Source organism: Panthera uncia, chromosome B1 (genome assembly GCF_023721935.1).
Source record: "Panthera uncia isolate 11264 chromosome B1, Puncia_PCG_1.0, whole genome shotgun sequence".
Lineage (NCBI taxonomy): Eukaryota > Metazoa > Chordata > Mammalia > Carnivora > Felidae > Panthera > Panthera uncia.
In genome coordinates, this window is record NC_064811.1 from 160876998 (window position 1) to 160893789 (window position 16792).

The 16792-nt window shown below is 39.1% G+C and overlaps 1 protein-coding gene and 1 long non-coding RNA gene across 3 annotated transcripts in view; one reads left to right on the top strand and one right to left on the bottom strand.

The window, feature by feature from the left end:
- Positions 1–256, bottom strand: part of KAT6A (lysine acetyltransferase 6A) — a 113972-nt gene extending 113716 nt beyond the window's left edge. For both annotated transcript variants that reach the window (XM_049631490.1, XM_049631487.1), the window contains exon 1: positions 156–256. The gene's annotated coding sequence lies outside the window, so the exon portion shown is untranslated. The remainder of the gene's footprint in view (positions 1–155) is intronic.
- A 32-nt stretch (positions 257–288) lies between these two features.
- The window catches only part of LOC125923302 (uncharacterized), a 29890-nt gene continuing 13386 nt past the window's right edge, over positions 289–16792 (top strand). Inside the window, exon 1 of the long non-coding RNA XR_007457986.1 lies at positions 289–1234. This is a non-coding gene — a long non-coding RNA (uncharacterized LOC125923302). The remainder of the gene's footprint in view (positions 1235–16792) is intronic.

Consider the following 16792-nt stretch of genomic DNA (forward strand, 5'->3'; position numbering starts at 1 on the left):
CCGAGGCCTGGCGCAGAGCAGCGGGAGGCGGCGCAGGCCGCGGCGGGGCCTGCAGCGGCCCGCCGACCCCGCGAGGCGGCGGAGCCGGCTCCGGAGCGGCTCGGCCTCGGGCTCGACGGGCAGGGGCAGTCGCCGGTGGCTCCTCGGCTACTTACCGGGGGAGAAGAGAGCCGGGATCCCGGAGCCCCGGGCCGGACCGCGGAGATGCCCCAAACTGACACGGCCGCCATCTTGGAGACAGTGAGCTCCGGCCGGGGGGAGGGGAGGCGAGGCGGCGGAACAGCCGCGGGGGGAGGGGAAGCGTCGCGAGGGAACGGCTGCCTGGGGGAGGGAGCGGTAACAGCCTGGGAGGGAGGCGTGGGGGAAGGAGAAGGGGGAGCACGAGAGGGGGGCGGGCGAGGAGCGGGAAGAGCTGCGCCGAGAGCCGGGAAAGGCCGGAGGGCGGGGCGGGACAGGAGGGAAGAGCCGGCCGGGCAGGTCACGTGGGGCCGGTACAAAAGGCCAAAGCCAAAGTGGAAGGAGGACCTGATGGGGCTGGAGGCCAAGAACTGGGGGTTCCTTCTTGTCTTTCTCACGCGGTTAGGTCAGGCAGATAGCGGGAAAAGGAAATGGTGTATCCCCATTACACAGCTGGGGAAACTGAGGGCAGGCGCTTGGGTGGGGTGGCTTCAGTATGGCACGGAAATCCGGTAGCCAGACTATCTGAACTCCTGATGATGTCTGTTTACAGTTAGCAGATCCTCCCTCCCCACTTCTGTGCTCACACCCCACTTCCACAGTAACTCTCCCGGAACCCGAGGTCAAGAGCTGGGGGAGCAGGGAGGGGACAAAGAGCGGGGAGGAAGTTGCCTCCCTTTATCATTCCCTTTTGGCTCCCATCGCACCCCACACATGTCACCCTACTGTAGGAAAAAGAGTAGGTGCAATGAGGAGGGAGGAGAGGGTGGAAACTTAGACACACGTGTGAAGCCCTTTCACCACAATGACTTCATCCTCCCCACATCCGAGAGGCTTGTTGGACCTTACCAAGTCGTTTTTAAAAGAAACAGCAAAGACTCAGGTCCAGTGACTTACACAAGGTCACACAGCTCTTTTGTGGCACACATCTGAGTTTCAAGGCTTGATCTCTTTTGTTCCAGTGCTTGTCTTCTACCCATTCCCTATGCAGAATTTCTCTTTTCCAAATTGAAAGCTGAACCACGAACTGGCATCTTTCATGGCCTGTCTTCTGGTGGTATGTATGTTTCTTTGTCTTATCTCTCATCTAGTAAACTCCTTGAGGCAGAGATTGAGTCATATGTTGTTGTTGTTGTTGTTGTTTTCTGCAGTAAATGACAAAAAGACATACTAAATGCTTAATAATTCTTAGTGGAAGTGTATTCCTGCTACTGGACTTTTAACTGCTGTGTACCCCTCTGTATAAACTGTCCTCCCCATACCTCATGTTATCTCAGCGTTCCCTTGTAAAACCACCCTCTCACTCACTGCCTTAGTTTTAATGTGTATCTCCTTTCTGAACTCTTATAGTATTCACCATTTGCCCTATTCCTTTGGCACTTGATACATTGCTCTTGCGTACATTTAATGACTCTATTCCCAAACATATGCTCTTCTGCGATGCCTCTTTGCAACTCCAGCAGCATAGTCTTGTACAAGCAGTACAGACTAAAAAAAAAAAAAAAAAAAATTAGAGGCGCCTGGGTGGCTCAGTTAAGCCTCCAACTCTTGATTTTGGCTCCGGTCATGATCTCACGTTCCTGGGATGGGGCTCTGCACTGACACCACGGAAACTGCTTGGGATTCTATTCTCTCTCTCTCTCTCTCTCTCTTCCTCCCTACCCCGCACTCACTAGCTGTCTCAAAATAAATACACATTTAAAAAAATGTTGCTAGTGAATGAAAATTTTTTCAGCCACTAAAAAAAGATGGAATTTTTACCCCCAACACAAGCCCTGCCTTGTTTATTCCTGGACCTCTACTTTCCTTTCTCTATAGCTTTTCTCCATTCCAATCCTTAGCCTTATTGTTCTACACTACAGACTGTCTAGATCATTCAGTAATAACATAACATATATCTTCAGATGATAGCCCAGCCAACTCAATATCCAATACCGACACTGATAACTAAGTGTGGTGTGGTGAGATTTACTGAATCACCATTCATCACTTATATCCAAGCCATATCCCCAAATGAGGAGAGAAATTTGGGGACACAAGATAATCTATAGAAAGGATATTTTCCATCTTGGATGAATCAGACAGATGTACTCTCAGGTAAAATGGGAGCCATTATAAAGGAAATACATCCAGGAAAAAAAAAAAAAAAAGTAGTGTTGGGTGGAGGGGAAAAATGAGTTCTTCATTTGAAACTTGTATGTGGTCTTCACAAGAAAAACAATACAGAGATGAGTTGTGTTTGCTTTGGACAATTTGAAAGAAAACTAACTCATAGCCAATCCTGTGAAAAGACCAAACTGGAGTTTAGGCACACAGTAGCAAAAATTTAAAACTATTTGCAACAACAAAACACAGTTTAGCATTTCAAAAAGCTTCCATAGAGAATCTTTGCTTTTACATTTGCATAATGTAATGGTGCATTCAGGTCTTCTCAAAATAAAAGTTTTGCAACAAATATTAAAGTCCTCATCTTTTGCATGTTAAACAACAACCCCAGACTTGAAAGGACAGTTTGTCTCTTTTGCTTTTTTTTTTTTAACATTTATTTATTTTTGAAAGAGAGAGAGACAGAGCACTAGTGGGGAAAGGGCAGAGAGAAGGAGACACAGATTCCAAAGCAGGCTCCAGCCTCTGAACTGTCCTACGGAGCCTGACACGGGGCTCGAACCCACGAACCGTGAGATCATGACCTGAGCTTAAGTCAGATGCTTAACTGACTGTGCCACCCAAGTGCCCCCAGTTTTTCTTGGTTAAACTTTATGCAGAATTCAGCCTTGTGGCATTGGCAGCTGAAAGTTACTTACCTCTTCCACATTTTGCTCTAGGAGTTCTGACTTTTCAGTTGTATTTGTTAACTACATTTTACGCAGAGTTAAGCCAAACCTAAAATTGGAGAGCTGTTCTATCCTTGTTTCAACAGGAAAAGCTTTAGTCCATTTATATTTAATATAATTACTGCTGTATTTGGATTTATACATGCCATCTTACTAGGTATTTCCTTTTGCCCACTTATTTACATTCCTTATTCTGTTCTTTCTTGCCTTCTTTTGAATTAAAATATTTTCAATATGCCATTAATCTCCTCTATTAACTTCTTAATTACACATTCTCCTATTTTTTTTAAATAATTATTTTTTTTAATGTTTATTTATTTTGGCAGGGGAGGGCAGGGGCAGGGAGAGAGGGAGACAGAGGATCCAGGGCAGGCTCTGCACTGACAGCAGAGAGCCTGATGCAGGGCTCGAACTCACAAACTGTTACATCATGACCTGAGCTGAAGTAGGACATTTAACAGACTGAGTCACCCAGATGTCCCTTAATTACACATTCTCTTAGAAGTCTTACATTACAACATGCCTGTTTTACTTATTACACTATATTATAAATGACTACTTTTACCACTTCCCCAAGAATGCTAAAACCTTAGAATACTGTGCTCCCACTTACCCCTTCCTCTTTTTTGTTTATTGTTGTTATGGATTTTAATTGCACATATATTTTAAGCCATGCAAGATTTTATAATCAGTGTTCTGTACAGTCAGTACTCATTATGCTTACCTACACATTTACCCATTATTTACACCTTGTTCCAATATGCATTTATGTGCTTCTGAATGGAATTTTTGCCTTGTGTTTGAATAATTCTTGTGTTCAGAGCAGGTCTGCTGGTGACAAGTTCTCTCCATTTTTGTTTGCCTACAAACTTCATTTTATCCTTAATATATTTACTGAGTATAGTAATTCTAGTTTAGCATTCTGATTTAGCAAGTTTTTCCCCCCAGCACTTTGAAGATGTCCTCTGGTTTTCATCATTCCTTTGTCACTCCTTTGAAAAATAACATCTTTTCGGGTGCCTGAGTGGCTCCTTGGTTAAGCATCAGACTTTGGTTCAGGTCATGATCTCACAGTCACAACACTGAGCCCTGCATTGGGTGAGCTCCAGCCCCACTTCAGGTAAACCCCACTTCTCTCTCTCTGTCTCTCCCTCCCTCTGTCTCCCTCTCTGTCCCCTGTGGGATTCTCTCTCTCTCTGCCCCTCCCTCACTTGCACCCTCTTTTTCTCTCAAAAAGAAAGAAAGAAAGAAAGAAAGAAAGAAAGAAAGAAAGAAAGAAATGTCTTTTTTCCTCTAGCTCCTTTTAGTATTTTTTTTTCTTCAGTTTTCAACAGTTTTCCTGTGATATGTCTAGATGTGGTTTTCTTTGTATGTATCTCACTTGGGTTCTTGAGTGGGATGAGTACCTCTCATGGCATTCCTTGAATCTATGGCATAATATCTTTTACCTGTTTTGGAAAATTCTTGGTCACTATCTTCCTATCTCTCTTTTCCTTTTAGGATTTCAGTTATACATATGTCAGAATTTTTCACCTTTACCATCTGTATTGCCTCTCATCTTTTTTGCCTCTTTTTGCATGAGTCTGTATATGATGTACCTATCTATCTAAATTTTCTCTTCAATCTGTTGAGTTCTTAATATTGGTCATTGTATTTTTAAGTTCTAGAATTTTCATATTTTTTTTAATAAAATCAATGCATTTGGAGAAATTCTCCATCTTTTTATTTATGTTCTCCACTTTTGCCTATACTTTCTTGATATATCAATCCTAGCAATTTTCAACCTCATTCTGATCATTACAATAGCTAGATCTTCTGTGGGTCTATTTCTATTGTATATACTTTCCGTTTGTTTTTGGTCATTTTGTTTTTACTGGCTCTTGGCCTGCCTGGTACTTTTTAATAGAATGCCACACATTAAGTATGAAAAATCACAGAAGCTCTGGATAGTATTACCTTTATTTAGAGAGGGTTCACTCTGTCCCTTACAAAGTAGTTGGAGTGAGACCTGAACACCCTAATCAGAAACTGAACTAACTTGAGGTTGGGTTTTGGCAAGGCTTAGTCCACCTCTGTTTTGCTGCTTTTCCTGTAGCACAACTCTGCAGGTGTTCAACTGAGAGTCCTGTGTGTTCCCTGGGGTCCTTGGCCCCAGTGAACACTCAAGTCTAATCCTTGTTTTCTCAGAACAAAAAACTACACTCTGCTTTTCAGAGGTTTTCTGCCTGGTAGCTTAGCTTTCTTTCTCATGCATCTTCAGAATTTGGCAAGTCCCCTGTGGGAAACTAGCAGAGTATTAGGCTCGTTCACTCTCCTTTCTCCCTGGGAATCTGGCCCTTCTGGTCTTTAAGTTTTGTATCTCCATCCTTGCTTAATGGCCCAAATCCCTGCCTGTGTCTTTGCCTCCTGGGGCCTTTTTCTTTGCTCTGTTCCAAAACTCAGGTGGTCTGATACCCAGAATTTTCCTGAGGGACAAAGGTGCTAAAGAATATCATATCACCTCTAGGTTTAGATTCCCTTCTTTAAGATTGTGTCCTCTTGGGGCGCCTGGGTGGCGCAGTCGGTTAAGCGTCCGACTTCAGCCAGGTCACAATCTCGCGGTCAGTGAGTTCGAGCCCCGCGTCAGGCTCTGGGCTGATGGCTCGGAGCCTGGAGCCTGTTTCCGATTCTGTGTCTCCCTCTCTCTCTGCCCCTCCCCCGTTCATGCTCTGTCTCTCTCTGTCCCAAAAATAAATAAAAAACGTTAAAAAAAAAAAAAAAAAAAAAAGATTGTGTCCTCTTGAGTCCTGGTTGCCTCAGCTGCTTGCTGATGCCTCCAAATAGATGTTTTATATTGTATCTGCTCACTTAATTATTTTAAGTTGGATCATTATTGGTTGGCTGTAATTACTCCATCATACTCAGAATGAGGAAAAGTTTTAAAAATGAAAAACGTCTGTTCTTCCTTTTAATTAGAAGAATGTCTGAACAAGCCTTTCCTAAAGTATCAAGATACAGTTTCCAACTGTGTGTATATCAGAATCACGTGAGTACTTTTTAATAAGTAAAGACTCCAGGATTCCATACCAGACCTATTGAATCAGAGTTTTTGAGAGTGAGATGAATTTGGCCCTCTATTTTTAAAAACTCTCCAGGTAAGAACTTCTGTTCTAACCATGATTGAATAATGGGGACTGGATTCATCCTCCCCTCAAAAACAACTAGAAAACCTGGCAAAATAAATGAAACAATGGTTTTCAGATATTGGATAACAGACAGCATAAGACAGTGATCACTAAAACATAGAGAAGTAAACAATTGAGCCATATAATTGTTCCAGCCAACTCCTTTGAGAAGGTTTCTAGGCCATAGCACAGAGAGTGGGGACCCAAGAGCTCACAACAGTGCTGAGTTGAGGAGGCTAATATCAGAACTGAGGGAGACCAAGACAGCTAACATTTGCAAGACAGACAAACAGAAAGGAAGAAGATGCATGGATACAGAATTCAGTATCTACAGAGGAGTCCTTTTGATTCTTTGGATGAATACTGATTTGTACCTTTTTGAGGAGAAACTAATTGAGGAAAAGAATCACCAAAAAAGGGTGGTGAATTACCAAAAGAATCACCAAAAAAGGTAAAACAATTCCCAGAATACCCATATGGATGGAAAGAGTACCTGTTTCCAAAAGCCAGGATAGAAAAACCTTTAAACATTTATGGCCTTAGGTACAGTCCTCAGGAGGACTTAATATTATCCCTCAGTATGAATTTTTCCTATATTAAGGGCTGGTGGACAGATTTGAAGAAATAATGGCTGTAATATTCCCAAATTGAATAAAAACTATCAACCCACAAATCCAAGGAGTTCAATGAACACCAAACAGAATAAACAAAGTCACAACCACTCCAAGGCATATTTTAGTAAAATTGCTGAAAACCAATGATAAAGAGAAAAATCTTAACAATTGCCAGGGGAAAAAAAAAAAAAGACATGATATATATAAAGCAACAAAGAATTATACCCGGCTTCTCATTAGAAACTATACAACCAAGAAGAAAATTTTTAAAATATCTTGGGGCACCTGGGTGGCTCAGTCGGTAGAGTATCCGACTTCGGCTCAGGTCATGATCTCGCAGTTCAAGGGTTCAAGCCCCATGTCAGACTCTGTGCTGACAGCTCAGACCCTGGAGCCTGCTTTAGATTCTGTGTCTTCCTCTCTCTGCCCCTTCCCCACTCATGCTCTGTCTCTCAAAGATGAATAAACATTAAAAAAAAATTTTTTTAATACCTTTAGGTTTCAGAAAGATAAAAAAAACAAACTATAATTCTTTATTCGGTAAAAATATCTTTCAGAAATGAAGGGAAAATAGAGATTTTCAGACCAAAAAAACTGCTAAGACAGCTTATCACTAGCTGACTTCAACTGCCAGAAATGTTGGAAATTTTTCTTCAGAAAGAAGAGAAAAGGATATATCTTTTATTAGATGGAAATTTGGATTTATGGAAAAGTATTAAGTGTCCTGGAAATGAGAAATGTGTGGATAAGTATATATCTATATATTTTTAAAATTTAAATCTGTTTATAAGATTGATTTTTAAGGCAAATTAATAATAATGTCTGTGGAGTTTAAAACTCATGTAGAAGTGAGGTTGAGATGCAGTTGTCTGGGGAAGTGGTTGCAAGGTTTTACCATGTACATGCAATGGTATACTATTTGAAGGTAGAGTGAGGTAAGACACAGATGCATACTGCTAACTCCAGAGCAACCCCTAAAGTAATAATAATAATAACAATAATAAAAGTAAGATATACGTAATAGGCCAATACTAGAAATAGAGTCACAAAATTACAGAATCTAAAAGATTCTAAGAAAAAAGGAGAAAAGTACAGATAAGACAAATAGAAAACTATAGCAAAATGATAGATTTTAAACTCAACCATATTAGCAGTTATATTAGATATAAATGGTATAAAATATCCAATTAAAAGGTACAGATTATTGGGGCACCTGGCTGGCTCAGTTGGTAAAACATCCAATCTCGGAGTTGTGAGTTTGAGCCACATATTGGGGGCAGAGATTACTTTTAAAAAAAGAAATTTAAAAGGTACAGATTATTAGATTGGATAAAAGCATGAACCAAATATATGATGTCTATAACAAGCAATTTATTTTTAAGTTTAGAGAGAGAACATTAGCAGGGGTGAGAGATAGAGGGAGAGAGAGAATCCTAAGCAAGCTCTATGCAGACAGAGGACATGGAGCTTGATCCCATGACCCTGAGCTAAAATCAAAAGTAAGAGGCTCAACCAAATGAGCCACCCAGACGTCCCTGTAAGGAATAAATTTTAAGTAAAAATACACAAGTAGCTTGGATTAAAAGAATGGGGAAAGATATGCAAAGCAAATGCTAGTGAAAAGAATGCTAAAATTGCTACATATAATATTAAAAAAAGGTATATTTTGGAACGGAATATTATCAGGAATAAAAAAAGATATTTTAGAATGACAAAAGAGTTCATTCATCAAGAGGACATTAACAATCTAAACGTACAGTTGACTCCTGAGCAATACTGGGTTTAGGGGTGCCAACCCATGCAAACTCAAAACTCTGTGTATAACTTTTGACTCTCCAAAAACTTAACTACTAACAGCCTGACTGGAAGCCTTACTAACAACATGAACAGTCATGAACACTCAAACAACACATATTTTGTATGTTATATGTATTATATACTGTATTCTTTTTTTTTAATGTTTATTTTTGAGAGAGCAAGACAGTGCAAATGGGGGAGGGGCAGCGAGAGAAGGAGACACAGAATCTGAAGCAGGCTCCAGTCTCCTGGCTGTCAGCCCAGAGTCCAACACGGGGCTCAAACCCATGAACCATGAGATCATGAGTTGAAGTCAGACAATTAACAGAGTAAGCTACCCAGACACCCTTATATACTGTATTTTTACAATAAACTAAGCTAGGATAGGGTGCCTGAGTGGCTCAGTTGGTTAAGCCTCTGACTTCAGCCCAGGTCATGATCTTGCAGTTTGTGAATTTGAGCCCCACATCAGGCTCTGTGCTGACAGCTCAGAGCCTGGAGCCTGCTTCAGATTCTGTGTCTTCCTCTCTCTCTCTGCCCCTCTCCCACTCACACTCTGTTTTTCTCTCTCTCAAAAATAAATAAAGATAAAAAAATTGTTTTTAAATGTAAAAATAAAGTAAGCCAAGGAAAAGAAAACATTATTGAGAAAATCATAAAGGAGGCACCTGGGTGGCTCAGTCCGTTAATTGTCCAACTCCGGCTTAGGTCATGATCTCACTCACGGTTCTTGAGTTCAAGCCCGACAGCTCAGAGCCTGGAGCCTGCTTCAGATTGTGTCTCCCTCTCTCTCTGCCCCTCCCCCACTTGTGCTCTGTCTCTCTCTCTCTCAAAAATAAACATTAAAAAAAAGAAAATCATAAAGAAGAGAAAGTACATTTTAAAATAATTTTTTAATATTTTTATTTTGAGAGAGAGAGAGAGAGAGCTCAAGCAGGGGAGAGGCAGAGAGAGAGGGAGAGAGAGAATCCCAAGCAGGCTCCATGCATCAGCGGAGAGTCCAATGTGGGGCTCGAAATCACAAACCATGAGATCATGACCTGAGCTGAAATCGTAAGTCAGACACTTAACTGATTGAGCCACCCAGGTACCCCGAGAAGATATATTTATAATACTGTACTATATTTATTGGTACTGTAAATTTACATCTTCTGATTATGTCTCTCAGTACCTACATCAATATTGTCTTATATGATACAAAACACTGTGGATGTTATACATATTATTAACAGTAGATGTCAAAAATAAAATGATAATGTGAAAAAGAAATTCATATTTATTTACAGGTATAATGATTCATGCATTGATAACAGAAGTAGCAATATGATTGCCATAATCAATACAATATGCCTACTATAATCAATCAATCAATCAATAACAATTGCCTCACAGTACCCTAGCCTATACATTAATGAATGAATTATTATACAATATTTATGGCATATAGTATTACCATCATATTTATAATGCAGTATTGGAAACATTGTTATACTTTTTAAAAACCACTTATTGGTGATGATATGCTGATAGTTTCTTCAACTACGAGAGAGGTGTACTATATAGTGATGTAATTCTTTGAAAGCAAAATTATAAAAAAGAAAACTAGCACATTATTAATTTTATACTAAATATCACCTTGTGCCTATGTGAGGATAGGCTATTCACTCTTCCATACGAGCCTTACACGTGATTTTTTTTTTTTATTAAGTAGACTCCTCACTCACTATGGCACTTGAACTCATAACCCTGAGATCAAGACTCACATTTTGTTCCAACTGAGCCAGCCAGAACCCCTGCACCTGATATTTTACACGATGAATACTTAGGTGATGACAGTGATGATAACACAAAAAAGGTCTCTTGCAATTCTCACTGTACAGTTATTAGATTTTCACACAAAGATACACACACATACACAACAGATAGGTTTATTAGCTGTATGGCATGATTATTATTATTTATTTTCTATTAAGTGAAGGTGGATCATCATGAAGGCTTTCATCGTCATCGTCTTTTGTTGGGAGGGCTGAGGAGGAGGAGGAGGAAGAGAAGAGTTTGGTCTTACTGTGTCAGGTGTGGCAGAGGGGGAAGAGGTGGAGGATGCGGAAGGAGGCAGGAGAGAAAGACATGCTCAGTGTACCTTATAGAAATGCATCATAATTTCTGACTGTTTTGCTCTTTTATTTCTCTAAAAAGTTGCTATATACCAATCCTTCTTCCACCAATCCTTCTTCCCATAAAAGGGTCCATGTTGTAAACGAAGTCAAAGTAGTCCTAAATAGTCAGAAGGCTTGTGCCAAATTGTCTAATGTCAATTTGTTTTCTGGCACTGCTTGTTCTACCTCTCTTTTCTCATTGTCTGGCACTGGTTCAGAAACACTCATCTCCATCAAATCATCTTTTCTTAATTCCTCTGGGATGGTATCTATTAGCTCTTGAATTTCTCCAAGATCCAGATCTTGAGACACTTCACCCCCCCCCACCCCCCCCCACCCCCCATTATTGGCCATATCCACAGTCCTTGATCTCCTTGATTGGCTCTGTTGTAAATCCTGTGAAGTTATGCAGAGCATCTGGACTCAGTCAGTTTTCTCCAGCAGGAACTTAACTGTTTCAGGCTTAATGGCTTTCACAGCTTTTTCTATAACAGCAATGGCATCTTCAGTCATATAATCCTTTCAGACTTCCATGATGTTCTCTCTGTCAAAGTTCTCTTCCATAACATTAACAATCCTTTTCACAGAGTACCGTGCCTTAATGGTCCTTATGCCCCCCAATCTAGAGACTGAATTAGAGATGTTCTGTTTTGGAGCAAGTAGACCACTTCTATACCTTTGGCATTGAATTCATGAGGTTCTGAGTGGGCAGGGGCATTGTCCAATAGCAAAAGAACCTTAAAAGGCAGTCTCTACTGGCAAAGTACTTTCCAACTTCAGGGACAAAGCATCAATGGAACCAATCAAGAAAAGGGATTCTTATTGTCCCAGACTTCTTGTTGTACAACCAAAAGATTGGCAGCTGGTATTTATCTTTGCTCTCCAAGGCTTAGGGTTTGACATTTTTAGCCAAACCTCTTTCTGAAATATCAAACCATCCTTTGCTGGCATTAAATTCCCCAGCTTTAGATCCTTCACCTTCCTTTTGCTTTGAGTTGTCATATAATAACTTCAGTTTTTCCCCAAACCTATTAGAGTCTGTGGGTATGCCTTATGGCAATTCAGTACCCACATAAAAGTTGAATTTTCAATACAGGAGGAAAAGGCATTTCATGCCTTCTGGAATAGCTGCAGCAATGGCTTCAGGAATTTCCTTTTCTTTTTTTTTACAATGGTCCTTACATTGGATTCATTTATCTTGAAATGGTGAGCAATTGCAGCTGCAGACCTCAATCTACCACATGTATCAAGCAATTCAACTTTTTCTTGTAATGTCATGACTTATCTCTGCTTCTTGGGAGCACTTCCGACATCACCAAGTGGGGCTTTGTATGGGTCCTATGGTGTTATTCAGTTTACAGTATTGCACTAAACACAATGAAAAATACACGAGAACTATAAGAAATCACTTTTTACTGCGATACAAAATTTACTGGAGAGTCAAACTGTTCACACGGAGATGATTAGCATCACATGGTGTTTTAAGGGACTACTTGCAACACTTGAGCTCACAATAGCAACAGGAGGTGACTACAAAATTATTACGGTGAACAGTATATACTGCAGTTAATTGTATGCAGCTATGATTTAATATGGCATCTTCATGTTTGTTTACATTTCTCTCAACCAAATGGCACCTTGTTAGGTCTGTTAAGTGTTGGTGTGCATAAATTTAGATGAATTTTAACTTTTTATAATTTGGATATATTTTATGGCAGTAAATGATAAAATAGACTAGTATCTACATACATTTTTTGTATTCATGACATACCTAACTTTTTCTTAATTGTTTTGATATTTCTAAGCTTTACAAACCTCAAATTTCCAAAAAATTGTCCAACATATTTGTTTAAAAAAAATTCACATAAGGGGGTGTCTGGGTGGCTCAGTCAGTTGAGCATCCAACTTCGGCTCAGGTCATGATCTCGTGGTTGGTGAGTTCAAGCCCCATGTCGGGCTCTGTGCTGACAGCTCAGAGCCTGGAGTCTGCTTCAGGTTCTGTGTCTTCCTCTCTCTCTGCCCCTCCCCTGCTCATGCTCTGTCTCTCTCTGTCTCAAAAATAAATAAAACATTAATAAATAAATAGATAGATAAATAAATATTTAAAAAATTAACATATAAGTGGACTCATGTAGTTCAAACTGTGCTGTTAGAGGGTCAACAATATTTGAAATTAGTTTCAACAGACATTCAAAATGCTGAAGCAAAACATGAAAGAAATGAAAAGAGAAATAGACGGATCTACAATTATAGTTAAATCTTTCAACATCCTATATCAGTAACTGATAAAAATCAGTGAAAGAAAATGAGTAATGATATGGAATCCTTGGAAAACATTGTCAACTAATTGAGACTTATAGAACATCATACTCAACAAAAGAACAATCCATGTTCCCTGCTAGTGCACACAAAATATCACCAAGATGGACTATATTCTGGGTCATAAAACAAGTTTCAGTAAATCTAAGAGGATTAAAACTATATAAAGTATTACCTCTGATAAAAATAAAATTAAACTGGATATTAACTACAGAAATTTATCTTGAAAAGCAGTAAATATTTGCCAATTAACCAACATATGGATCAAAGAAGAAACCACAAAAGAAATTAGAAAATGTTTTATTGAATGAAAATGAAAAGAAACATATCAAAATGTGTGGAGTCCAGCTAAAGTCAGTGCTTAGAAGGCAATTTAGAGCATTAAATGGTTATATTAGAAGAGAAGAATTGTCTCAAATCAATTAGCAAGTCATCTACGTTAGGAAATTAGAAAAAGAAGAGCAAAAGAGCAAATACCCTCCCCCCCCCCATTGTAAGCAGAAAGGAGGAAATAATAAAAGGTGCAATTGACAGAATGGAAAGCAGAAAAGCAATGGAAAAAAAAAATAAATGAAACTAAGGGCATGTTGAAAATATTTAGAAAACCATTATATTTTAAGAAGATTGACTAGCAAAACAAAGAGAGAAGACTTGAATGAACAATATAAAAAATCAAAGGGGAGACATAACCACAGATCCTCCATACAATAAAAGAACAATAAGGAAGATTATGAACAACTGTAGGCTAATACATTCGACAAGTTGGATTGAAAGACATAATCTACTACAGGTCACACAAGAAGGAACAGATAATTTCAATAACCCTACATCTATTAAAGGAATGGAATTAATAGTTTAAAAACCTGCAAAGATATTTCAGGCATATATGGTCTCACTGGTAAATTCTACAAACAAACAAACAATAAATAAAGAAAACCAACTCCACATGAGTTTTTCCAGAAAACTGAAGGGATGAGAATATTTCCAAACTCATTTTCTGAGGTCAGATTACTCTAATTCCAACACAAAAGACATTACTAGAAAAGGAATTTCCTTCATGAACATAGATGCATAGATCCAAAACTCTCTTAAAATTTTTAGTGAATTGAATCCGACTGTATATAAAATAGATAGTGTATCGTGACCAATTGGGTTTATCCCAGGAATGTAAGGCCAGTTTGACATTTAAAAATCAATCAATGTAATTCACCTCAGTAGCAGACTAAAAAAGAAAAATTATATGATCATCTCAATAGATACAGAAAAAGTATTTCACAAAGTCCAGCATCTCTTCCTCATAAAAATCTCTCAGCAAATTAAGAACAGGAGGAAAAATTCCAAAACCAGACAGAGACCACACTAAAAAGAACTATAGACCAATTTCCCTGATGAACATGGATGCAAAAATCCTCAACAAGATATTAGCCAACTGGCTCTAACATTAAAAAAATTATTCACCACAACCAAGTGGAATTTATACCTGGGATGCAGGGCTGGTTCAATATCTGCAAAACAATTAACATGATTCATCACATCTCTAAAAGAAAGGACAAGAACCATATGACCCTCTCAATAGATGCAGAGAAAGCATTTGACAAAATACAGCATCCTTTCTTGATAAAAACCCTCAAGAAAGTAGGGATAGAAGGAGCATACCTCAAGATCATAAAAGCCATATATGAATGACCCAATGCTAATATCCTCAATGGAGAAAAACTGAGAGCTTTCCCCCTAAGGTCAGGAAGAAGACAGGGATGTCCACTCTGGCCACTGTTATTCAACATAATATTGGAAGTCTTAGCCTCTGCAATCAGACAACACAAAGAAATAAACGGCATCAAAATCGGCCAGGAGGAAGCCAAACTTCCACTCTTCACAGATGACATGATACTCTATATGGAAAACCCAAAAGATTCCACCAAAAAACTGCTAGAATTGATTCATAAATTCAGCAAAGTTGAGAGATATAAAATCAATGCACAGAAATCGGTTGCATTCTTATACACCAACAATGCAGCGACAGAAAGAGAAATCAAGGAATCGATCCCATTTACAGTTGCACAAAAAACCATAAAATACCTAGGAATAAATCTAACCAAAGAGGTGAAAAAATCTATACACTGAAAACTATAGAAAGCTTATGAAAGAAGTTGAAGAAGGCACAAAAAAATGGAAAAAGATTCCATGCTCCTGGATAGGAAGAACAAATATTGTTAAAATGTTAATACTACCCAAGGCAATCTACATATTCAATGCAATCCCTATAAAAGTAACACCAGCATTCTTCACAGAGCTAGAACAAATAATCCTAAAATTTGTATGGAACCAGAAAAGACCCCGAATAGCCAAAGCAATCTTGAAAAAGAAAACCAAAGCAGGAGGCATCACAATCCCAGACTTCAAGCTATACTACAAAGCTGTAATCATCAAGACAGTATGGTACTGGCACAAGAACAGACACTCAGATCAATGGAACAGAATAGACAAACCAGAAATAGACCCACAAACGTATGGCCAACTAATCTTTGACAAAGCAGGAAAGAATATCCAATGGAATAAAGACAGTCTCTTCAGCAAGCAGTGCTGGGAAAACTGGACAGCAACATGCAGAAGAATGAACCTGGACCACTTTCTTACACCATACACAAAAATGAACTCAAAATGGATGAAAGACCTCAATGTAAGACAGGAAGCCATCAAAATCCTCGAGGGGAAAGCAGGCAAAACCTCTTTGATCTTGCCCGCAACTTCTTACTCACACGTCTCTCTCTGGAGGCAAGGGAAACAAAAGCGAAAATGAACTACTGGAACCTCATCAAAATAAAAAGCTTCTGCACAACGAAGGAAACAATCAGCAAAACTAAAAGGAAACCGACAGAATGGGAGAAGATATTTGCAAATGACATATCAGATAAAGGGTTAGTATCCAATATCTATAAAGAACTTATCAAACTCAACACCCAAAAAACAAATAATCCAGTGAAGAAATGGGCAAAAGACATGAATAGACACTTCTCCAAGGAAGACATCCAGATGGCCAACCGACACATGAAAAAATGCTCCACATCACTCATCATCAGGGAAATACAAATCAAAACCACAATGACATACCACCTGACACCTGTCAGAATAGCTACCATTAACAACTCAGGCAAAAACAGATATTGGCAAGGATGCGGAGAAAGAGGATCTCTTTTGCATTGTTGGTGGCAATGCAAGCTGGTGTAACCACTCTGGAAAACAGTATGGAGGTTGCTCAAAAAAACTAAAAATAGAACTACCCTACGACCCAGCAATTGCACTACTAGGCATTTATCCACGGGATACAGGTGTGCTGATTCGAAGGGACACATGCACCCCCCTGTTTATAGCAGCACTATCAACAATAGCCAAAGTTATGGAGAGAGCCCAAATGTCCATCAATGAATGAATGGATAAAGAAAATGTGGTATATATATATATATATATATATATATATATATATACACACACACACACACACACAATATAATATATATTACTTGGCAATCAAAAAGAATGAAATCTTGCCGTTTGCAACTACATGGATGGAACTGGAGGGTATTATGCTAAGTGAAATTAGTCAGAGAAAGACAAAAATCATATGACTTCACTCATATGAGGACTTTAAGAGACAAAACAGATGAACATAAGGGAAGGGAAACAAAAATAATATAAAAACAGGGAGGGGGACAAAACAGAGGAGACTCATA